The sequence below is a fragment of the Monodon monoceros genome, unplaced genomic scaffold, assembly GCF_005190385.1.
Source record: "Monodon monoceros isolate NGI ecotype Baffin Bay Population unplaced genomic scaffold, NGI_Narwhal_1 Super_Scaffold_19, whole genome shotgun sequence".
In the NCBI taxonomy this organism is placed as follows: domain Eukaryota; kingdom Metazoa; phylum Chordata; class Mammalia; order Artiodactyla; family Monodontidae; genus Monodon; species Monodon monoceros.
The window spans coordinates 64,418,261-64,428,531 of NW_021703775.1; the positions used below are offsets into that span (position 1 = coordinate 64,418,261).

The 10,271-nt window shown below is 44.0% G+C and overlaps 1 protein-coding gene across 3 annotated transcripts in view; it reads right to left on the minus strand.

The window, feature by feature from the left end:
* The window catches only part of LCLAT1 (lysocardiolipin acyltransferase 1), a 195,865-nt gene extending 188,642 nt beyond the window's left edge, over window positions 1-7,223 (minus strand). For 2 of the 3 annotated variants that reach the window (XM_029232831.1, XM_029232829.1), the window contains exon 1: window positions 7,058-7,196. The gene's annotated coding sequence lies outside the window, so the exon portion shown is untranslated. Of the gene's footprint in view, window positions 1-7,057 lie in introns of all 3 variants that reach the window. The other variant, XM_029232830.1, reaches the window with a different exon arrangement.
* Window positions 7,224-10,271: the final 3,048 nt, after the last annotated feature.

Sequence of the window (10,271 nt, forward strand, 5' to 3'; positions counted from 1 at the left end):
GTAATCCAGAAATACCAATGGGGGCTGACAAAAAAGTTCCTGCTCTTTCAGAAAACCAAGAAAAGAGCAGCAGAGCAAAACAGAAGACTTGCAGACAATAACCACTGGCACTCCAGCCAAAAACCACAGGAAAAACTGTGGCTCATCCCCACCCACAACAAGGTAAGCCAAATAGGGAGCCTGAACTTTCCCTCTCACCAGGCTGTACTGTTGTGCCTCAACATTACAGGTTCCCCCCTTACTCCCTCCCCTTACCCCCCACCCTCACTCCTGCAGGGATGGTATCAAAGGCAGAACTTTCTTCCCTTGCCAGGTAGGTGTAAGATTCCCCCTTGCCCTGCCTCAGTGTCTATGAAGACCACCTGGAGAGCCTGGACTTCTACTGCCATGACAGTAAGGAGGCTCCCCTTCTCATCTCCACCAGGATGGTATGAGACAAGGCCTAGTAGAGAGTCAGGACTTTCTCTGCCCTCCAGGGGTAAGAAGGCCATCCCCTCCCAGTGGTGTCAGTACAGGTGTCAGTGCATGTGGAGAACAGCAAGAAGGCATAGTAGTATCAGTGAAGGCCTAGAGAGGAGCTGAAACTTCCACCCCTGCCCAGCAGCAGTGAGGAGCCCTGCTTCGTGTGTCAATGGACCAATTCCTTGAAAGCACACAACTCACCCAAAATGAAATAGATAATCTGAATAGTCCTGTGACAATTAAGGAAATTAAACTCGTAATTTAAAACCTCATGAAAAAGAAATCTCCTGGCTAAGATTGTTTGATGAGAGAATTCTACCAAATGTTTAAAGAAAAATTAACACAATCTCTTCTGGTAAACACAAGAATAAGGAGCACTTCCCAATTTACTTTATGAAGCTAGTACTTCCCTGATGCAAAACCCAGGAAAAGACAGTACAAAAGAAAAAAACTATAGACCAATACATGAATGTAGGCACAAAAATCCTTAGTTGAATATTCAAGAATCAATGTAACCCACAATATTAACAAACTGATAAAATACATATTCACAGGATCATACCAATCTATACAGAAAAAATTATCTGATAAAAAACAATCCTGTTTATGAGTAAAACTCTCAGGAAAAAAAAAAAGGGAATACAGGGGAACTTCCTCAATTAGATAACAAGCAACTATAAAAAAACATACAGCAAACATCATTCCACCTAATGCTAAAAGAAAAAATGAACAATGCATTGCCCCTATTATTGAGAACAACGTCCACTCTCACCACTCTTATACAACACAGTACTGAAAACTCTAGTCAATGCAAGGAGGCAAGGAAAGGAAATAAAAGCCATACGGAAAGAAGAAATAAACCTGTCCCTATTTTGCAAATGACATGATGGTTTCCATAGACAATCCCAAGAAATCTATCCAAAAACCTCCTAGACCCTCCTAATATGTGAGTTCAGTAAGGGTGCAGATACAAGATAAATACACCAAAGAAAAAAAGCAACTGCAAACTGCATTTCAATGGAAAAGACAACCTACGGAATAGAAGAAAACTTCTGCAAATCATATATATGATAAGGGGCTTATAACAAGAATATATACAGAACTTCTATAACTCAGTAGTAAAAAGGCAAATAACCCAATTAAAAAATGGACAATGGATCTGAATAGACATTTCTCCAAAGAAAATACACTAATGCCTGATAACCACATGAAAAGATGCTTGACATCATGTGCCATCAGGGAAATGCAAATCAAAACCACAAAACCATCAACTCACTCAGGAGAATGTTTCATTACAACTTCTCTAGAATGGCTATAATCAAAAAGATAATAACAAGTGTTGGGGGAAGATGGAGAAATATGGGAACCCCCATATGCTGCGATGAGATTGTAAAATGGTACAGCCTGGAAAAGTCTGATGGTTCCCCCAAAAATTATACCATATTACCCAGAAATTCAACTCCTAGTTATATACCAAAAAAAAAAAAATTACAACATACATCTGCACAAAAAACTTGTACATGAGTGTCCACCAACTGATGAGTAGATAAATAAAATGTGGCATATCCACACAATGGAGTATTATTCGGCCATAAAAAGGAATTAAGTACTGTTACATGCTACAACAGGGATGAACACTTAAAACATTATGCTAAGTGAAAGAAGCCAGTCACAAAAGACCACATATTATATGATTCTACTTAAAGGAAATGTCCAGAACAGGCAGAAAGTAGATTAGTACTTGCCTAAGTCAAAGGTGGGAGGATGAGGGGACATGAGGTGTCACTGTTAATGGATACAGGGTTTCTTTCTGAGGTGATAAAAATGTTCTAAAATTAATTGTGGTAATGGTTGTACAACTCAATGAATATAGTATTAAAAATCACTGACTACCAGATCCACAGCTGACTTCTTTCTTGAAACTGACAAGCTGATTCTAAAATTCATAAAGACTTACAAGGGACCCAGAATAGACAACCCAATTTTGAAAAAGAAGAACAAAGTAGGAGGACTCATACTTCCTGTTTTCAAAACTTACCACAGGGCTTCCCTGGTGGCACAGTGGTTAAGAATCCGCCTGCCATGCCAATGCAGGGGACATGGGTTCGATCCCTGGCCTGGGAAGATGCCACATGCCATGGAGCAACTAAGCCCGTGTGCCACAACTACTGAGCCTGCACTCTAAAGCCTGTGACTCTCCATTGAGTAATAACATTGAACACCTTTCTATACGCATACTGGCCATACAGAGATCCTCTTTTAGAAAGTGCCTATTCAAAACTTTTGTGCATTTTTAAAGTAAATTGTCTTTTTCTTATTAATTTTACACAATACACATACATTCTGGATGTGAGTCCTTGGTCAGAGAGATGAATTGAGAATTTCTTCTTCCAGTCTGTATTTTGCCCTTCATTCTCTTCATGGTGTCTTTAGGTGGAGAGAAATTCTCAATTTTAACGAAGTCAAATTTATCAATCATTGTTATAGTCATTGCTTTAAGTCTTTTTTAAGAAATCTGTGCCTACTCTACTCAGTAGTTCTTTGATTTGTGCTTATGGTTTGAATGGTTCTGACCTTGCTCTGAATTCATGAATTCCTGCATCTTTGTAAGGTTTACAATTTCACCTTGCAGTCGATTTGAAATGCATTCATGTTATGTTGTTGGTGATAGACAACTTTAGTGTTATGAACGTCTGAGCGGAAATCAGTTTTACAACTAGAGGATCCATCTGTGACTACTTCCATATTATAATGACTTCTGTACAAATACATTAAAAACATACTGTTAAAAAGGTGAGAAAAACCCTCTAACACCTGTTATTCTAACATTTTACCCCAAACATACCTTAGATGATTCTTCCCACTCCCTTTGAGGGGCTTTCCTCCAATGGGTCATTTTATACTAGACCCTACTGACTTTGATGATATAATTAAGTGTTCTGTAGTCTCAGAAATCAAAAGCCTAGAGGCTTCTGTTAAGCCAGGTTCTATTACACCTTATTTGACCCAACAACCTCAGAGGGTTTACAATTCTCCAGAAAACCAGTAACAAAGAACTCCTTGCTCCATCCTTTTTCCTAAATTAATTAACAGAATCTCCTTTCTCCAACCACAGTTACCAAAGAACCAAAACGAACAAATGTAACAGCTTAGTCTTCTCTTTACTAGCTCAGCAGGTGCTCCCCTCCCCCATCCAGTTATTCTTCACACCCAGCCAATCTTCCATTCTGCCTTCCAAATGTGTGGTGGCCTCTGAACTTTGCTGTCACAGTTAATGCCCTGCTTCACTCCCTCACCATCTCTGGTCTGGAGTATGGGAACTGCCCTTGACTGGTCTCTTCCTTACATTTTGTCTTTGACCCTGTCACCACCAAAGTCCCCTCTCCAGAGCATAAAGTTGATCATGTTACTCATCTGATTAAGATCCTTCTATAGGTCCCACTGCCCACAGGATCAAGTCACTCTCTTAGCTGAGAATTCACAATCTGGCCCTAACCTTTCCTGGCTTCTTTCCTAGCAACTCCTGCAAAATCCTGGCCTTACACCTGGGCACCCATGCCCTCTTTCTCATCCTAATTTTGCACTGCTTCCTCCTTTGGCTAGAAGCCCCTTCTCCCTTTATCCTGCAATCAGCTCCTTCCCTTCTTGCACAGGACGACCCCAGCAGAAGCAATTGTTCCCTAATATGTGTTCCTGCAGCTCTCTGTACCCACAACTATACTTGAGTCCTTATCACCTGTACTAGTGAATCACTTATTTGTTTTTCTCACTCAGGATTAGGAATTAATCTTTACATCCCAAGGACTTGGCAGGGCAATTCCATGAAGGTTCAATGAAAGAATGAATGTCCCAGACACTTTTATTCATGTCACCCTCTTTCTATAAATAGACACTAGAAAAATTAGTACAAATATGTCAAAGCAATGAACCTAACACAAGCTGTCTTTTAAAAGTCACCCAGCTAAGTATTCTTTTAAAGAGTTTAATAAAAAACTAAAACCTTCCTCAATTATAGATGTGTGCTTCCTGTTAGAAATTAGTAACGACTCTTTGCTTTAAAATACTTTTAGGGACTTCCCTGGTGGCACAATGGTTAAGAATCCACCTGCCAATGCAGGGGACACGGTTTCAATCCCTGGTCCGGGAAGATCCCACATGCCGCGGAGCAACTAAGCCCGTGAGCCACAACTACTGAGCCTGCACTCTAGAGCCCACATGCCACAACTACTGAAGCCCGTGCGCCTAGAGCCCGTGCCCCACAACAAGAGAAGCCACCACAATGAGAAGCCCGCACACTGCAACGAAGAGTAGCCCCAGCTCACCGCAACTAGAGAAAGCCCGCGTGCAGCAACAGACCCAACGCAGCCAAAAATAAACTAAATAAATTAATTTTTAAAAATACTTTTTAAAAAATAGGCATCGGGCTCCCCTGGTGGCGCAGTGGTTGAGAGTCCGCCTGCCAATGCAGGGGACACGGGTTCGTGCCCCGGTCCGGGAAGATCCCACATGCCGCGGAGCGGCTGGGCCCGTGAGCCATGGCCGCTGAGCCTGCGCGTCCGGAGCCTGTGCTCTGCAGCAGGAGAGGCCACAACAGTGAGAGGCCGCAAAAAAACAAAACAAAAAAAAAAATAATAATGGGCATCAAAGGTGGCATGAATATACCACTTAACCAAAGTAACTGGAGTCATCACCATATAAATCACTACTGGATGCCAAGGGAATGAATCACAGTTATTATTTATACAACTAAAAGACCACAAACAAAATTACTTCATTGAAAGTCTGTTCATATATATCACCTTTACACATAACACATCTGCATGATACAGGAAGATGGTGTGCATGGTGGTTAAGAACACAGTCTGACACCATAATGCTAGTCTTGCAATTTGGGGAAAATAACTTAAAACTTCAATGTGCCTCAGCTTCCTCGTGTAAAACAAAGATGATACACAATGTTGCTGGGTGAGTGAGCCCTTAAAGGCTCTTGGAACAGTGCCTGAGGAGTAAATGCATAGTAATAAATGTCAACTGTCAACACAGTGCTTTTAACTTTTTTAAGTCCTTTTACATACACTTTTTTTTTTTTTTTTTCACAACAGCACAGTGAGATTGCTTGGAGAATCACTTTGTCCATTTCCGAGATAAAGTACTGATAGAGAGGTCATGATTTCCCTAAGATATTTTAAGTGGCAGAGTAAGAACCAGAAAGTACACCTAACCCCAGCCCCCAGACTACACCGACTAAATCTCCACAGATGCAGTGTGGAAGAAAGATTCTTTTGGGTTTTCCCCATTGTTTACCCTTGGTTATCAGCAACAGCCAGACTAAGCACCTGGTGGGAAGAAACGGACCTCCATTTGCTCAAATTAAAAGGTAAGAGAAGCCTCATTTTCACAGTGCCTGATGCATAGCAGGCAGTCCAAAAACAACTACTGATAACAAACAAAAAGTGCCACTGTGCTTTCTCAATAACAGAACAAGGCACTCCACAAAATTAAGACTGCTACCAAAAACAAAAGTCACTTAATTTACCTGTCACATCAAAGTACAATGTAGCAATAGGAACTTAAAAAAAAAAAATGTAATGAATCTTTTTCTTTTACTCTCAGAAACGTAACAGTTTTGCAAAAAGGGCTCTTTCATCAAGACAGTTTTTTGAAAACTAACCCAACTAGTTATACTTCATGACAGGTCTTTGCTCAAATAAGGGACCTACATGAACGGACAAAATTGCATTACTGTTAACACCTTCACCTATACTTATCTTCATTACATTCCTGGGCTTCAGCTGAAACTCAATCCTCAGTCTTAACATGCAGCCAAGTGCACATGGAATAGAGTTAATGAACTTCGAAGGCAAAGGCAATGCTCCCGGGGAACCCACCGGAACCAAGGAAATACCAGGAAGCAAAACGTCTCTCCCAACAGCTAAGCGCCCGAACTTTTTATTTCTTCTCTTCAAATGGACAACTAGGAGCTCAGATTCACCTTGACGATCAGACTTGACATCAGCCCCTGGCTAGGGCCTACCTTTCCTTTTGTGGCACTGCCACTCTGGCACCTACAGGCAGGCGCCCGGAGCATACACAAATAAGCCAGATCCAGCCCTTTCCCTCCACAGCTCACGTCCAAGCCTCGCACGTGGCGGCCACTTGGGACCTTTAGCACATCTGACTTAACAGCGGCAGAGCCAGGGCTGTGTTCGCAGCGGTGCAGCTCCCGGACCCGCCCCAATCTGGAGCAGGAAGATCTTGGTGCTCTTCTGTAAACACCTATCAGATACCTGGCCCTCCTCCTCCCGCGGCCACGTCGACCTGGCCCGAGCCGCCCCCGCGGCCCCCGACGCCTCCGCTAGCCTCCGGGAGTCGCTTCCCCGCGCCTCCTCTCACCTGAGCCGACGGCGCCGCCACCCGCGTGGTGACCCCAATTCCCCGTCAAGTAACCGTTACAGGGGGCCGCAGCCCAGGGAGGCCCGCGGGTCGGGTGGAAGAGCCCATGGGGCTGCTCCCCCTCCGCCGACCCAGGATTCCCCGGCCGCCGCCGCCATTTTCCCCGTGCCGTAAACCCCACCTGACGGTTCCAGCTTCTCACCTGTGACCAGCAGAGGACCACGCGCGACGCCGTGGGGAGCGCGTGGGCGAACTGGAGAATCCCTGGGGGTCACAACCTCCGTGCAGAACCCGCCGCTAATTCATCCCGAAGCGGGAGGCTTCGGGCCAGTCGCCCTTGTAATGCGTCCCGGCAGGCTCCATCCTGATTGGCTGCGAGCGCCTTGAGGCAGCGGCGTCCCCGGCTGCGTGAGAAGCCCAGGTCCCCGGAGCCCCGCCCCTGCTTCCCCCGCCTGGGGCTCCCCGGGCGCGCGACCCTGAGGGCTCCCTTAAAGTGACCACGCTCATTTCCGGCCCGCCTCCAGGAGAGGAGGGACCCACAGAGCGAGGGGGTGTAGGGGCGAGTAGCAATAAGAAATAGGGAATGCCGGAGGGCATTGTCCCAGGGAACCTAATGGTCCCTCTAACCCCTGGAGTTTCAAAGTGACAATAGAAATCTGGGGAGTTTAATTTACAAACTGTGGACTGACAAGAAAGGCACAACCTAAAAATTAAGAATTATGTTTTACTGGACGAACATACTGAGGACTTAAACCTCAAAGGCAGCCTCTCAGATCGCTCTGAGGGACTGTGCTGAAGAGGTAAGGAAGGAGCCAGAATATTTAGGAGCTTTTGCAACAAAAACTAGGTAGTCGGAACTTTAAAAGGTTACTGTTCATTAAAAACCAGACATCTCAAGTTAATGAAGTTAGCACTTTTCTACCTATGGAAAGACGCCAGACTCTGGGCATCAAAATCATTCCTTTGAAATGCACCTTAACTGTCTAGGGCCAGTATCCTGGTTTTTTTCCATCCTGAACTCCCTCAGGGTGCACAGTGCGGGGGAGGGGCGGCAACTGTGTTGGCTGATGGTTTGATGGCCACAACATCCTTTGTTTGTTGAAATGGCTGGTGATATTCTTTGTCCACAAAGCCTAACCTACAGGGGCAAATCAGTAGTAGAACCCGTTCTAGAGCTTAGGTTCCTGACGCGCAGCACCAAGCTCTCCCTGGCATGCAGCTTCCCCAGTCCTAGGGAAACTTTCCCTCCTCTGAGCATCCGCAGTACTTTCATGATAACCCTCATAAAAGGCGTTCAGCACTTTCTACTGTGGGACATCTGTCCCCTAACCTACTAAACTCTAAAGCTCCTTAATGGTGGGTACTGTGATTAAACCTTTTTTCATTTCCTACACCATGCCTTCCTCCTGCGAGTCTTCAACAAAGATTCACTGAATTAAAATCCTGAAAAGAATAAACATAGCCACCCATCACACACTTAGCCACTATACGTATGTTTATGTGTTTTATTCATTTATTCAACAAGGTACAGAAGGGGATGAATTTTTTTTCAAAGTACAAGATTCCTGTCCTCATATATTTGTAGTGTAACAATAATGAACATCTAGGTTTGGGATGCATAGCTTCAGTATAGCTAAATTATATTCCATAGGCATTTCCTGGCAGTCCAGAGTTTAGGACTTGGCACTCTCACTGCCTGGGTCTGGGTTCAATCCCCGGTCAGGGAACGAAGGTCCCGAAAGCCATGCATCGCGGACAAAATATATATATATATACACTCCAGAGCTCTCTGTGAATCAAAAGTTCCCTTGTTCTTTTTCTAAATCAGCTTCACAGACTCTCCAATTTTGTTCAGAAATATTGAAATATTTTAAGATATGCTGAAATTGTGTTCGAAAATGAAGATAAACAACAGAGGGAAACACCAATACAAAAGCCAACTCTGTCAATTACCCCTGTGACCTTAGGCCTCCTTTTTTATCTGTAAAATAAGATCACTAATATAAAAGTCCTCTAAATTCTTTTCTTCCCCTCACCCCTACAAGTTTTTAACTTTCTTGATGTCAGAGGCCAGCGGGGAAAACCCTGAAGGCATTGGAGACGGGGTTTTGAAAGAAGAGATTATAATCTCTTCTTTATAAAAGATTATAATAGTTTATCTTTGCATCTCCGCAACTCCTAAAACAAACAGTGCCAACTGAGAAAGAGAACACCACACATCTGAATACAGCAGATGCTAAATAAAGTTTAACTGACTTGATGAATCATCCTGGTTTCTTCTCTATTTCACTTTCCTAGCCTTAGGCTTTTTTGGAGGGTGGAGTGGTAGAACCTGAAGGAAAGGGTCAAAACTATGGAGTCTGAAGGTATTAGCTCTTTTTTACCCAAACTGCTTCTGACACCCACCACATGTGTGGCTTCTCCACACCAAGCAGTACTCCAGTTCTCTGTGGACACTAACTAGGTGTCCTGCAATGTAATTCAGTTTTGACACTAACTGCTTGGAATTAATGCAGACTCCACAGGTTAAGGGCTTAGTTCCACAAAACTGCTCTGCACTTCAGACACCAATAGAAAGTCTGGGTCTCAGGACTTCCCTGGCGGTCCAGTGGTTAAGACTCCACACTTCCACTGCAGGGTGTGCGGGTTCGATCCCTGGTCAGGGAAGCAAGATCCCACATGCTGCGCGGGGTGGCCAAAAAAGAAAAAAAAAGGAAGTCTGGGCCTTGGGTACTTCTGACAAACTGGCTATAAATCGGAGCATCCCACAATGCCCTGCTCAGGGTCCAATTTGCTAGAACAGATCGCAGAACTCAGGAGAATGCTTTACTTACATTTACAGGTTTATTATAAAGGATACAACTTAGGAACAGTCAAATGGAAGAGGTACGTAGGGCAAGATATGGGTTGCGGAGAGGGTACTCAGAGCTTTCATTCTCCCTCTGGGTGTGTCGCCCTCCCAGCACCTTGCTGATTATACCAACCAGGAAACTCTCCGAACCCTGTTGTCAGTGTTCTTTATGCAGATTTCATTACCTAGGCATGATTGATTAAATCACTGACCACTAATGATTAACTCAACCCCCTCCCTGGAGGTTGAAGGGTGGAGTTGAAAGTTCCAACCCTCTAATCTCAGGGTTGGTTTCTCTGACATCCAGCCTCCATGCTCCCAGAATCAACTCACTAGCATAAACACAGGTTTAGAGAGGCTTGTTATAAATACCCAAAGACCCTCCTATCCCCCTCTGAAACAGAGCAGGACCCTATGGTCCTTCCCCGCCCGTGTCCTCCACCTGCCTTTTTTCTGTAGAAAAATTTTAGCCAAAGAATAAGTTTAATCAGAAAAGTGGGAAAATGCAGAAACAAAGGAAAACAGTCAAAGGAGACCAAATAATAATAATTTAGTCATTAAGCAA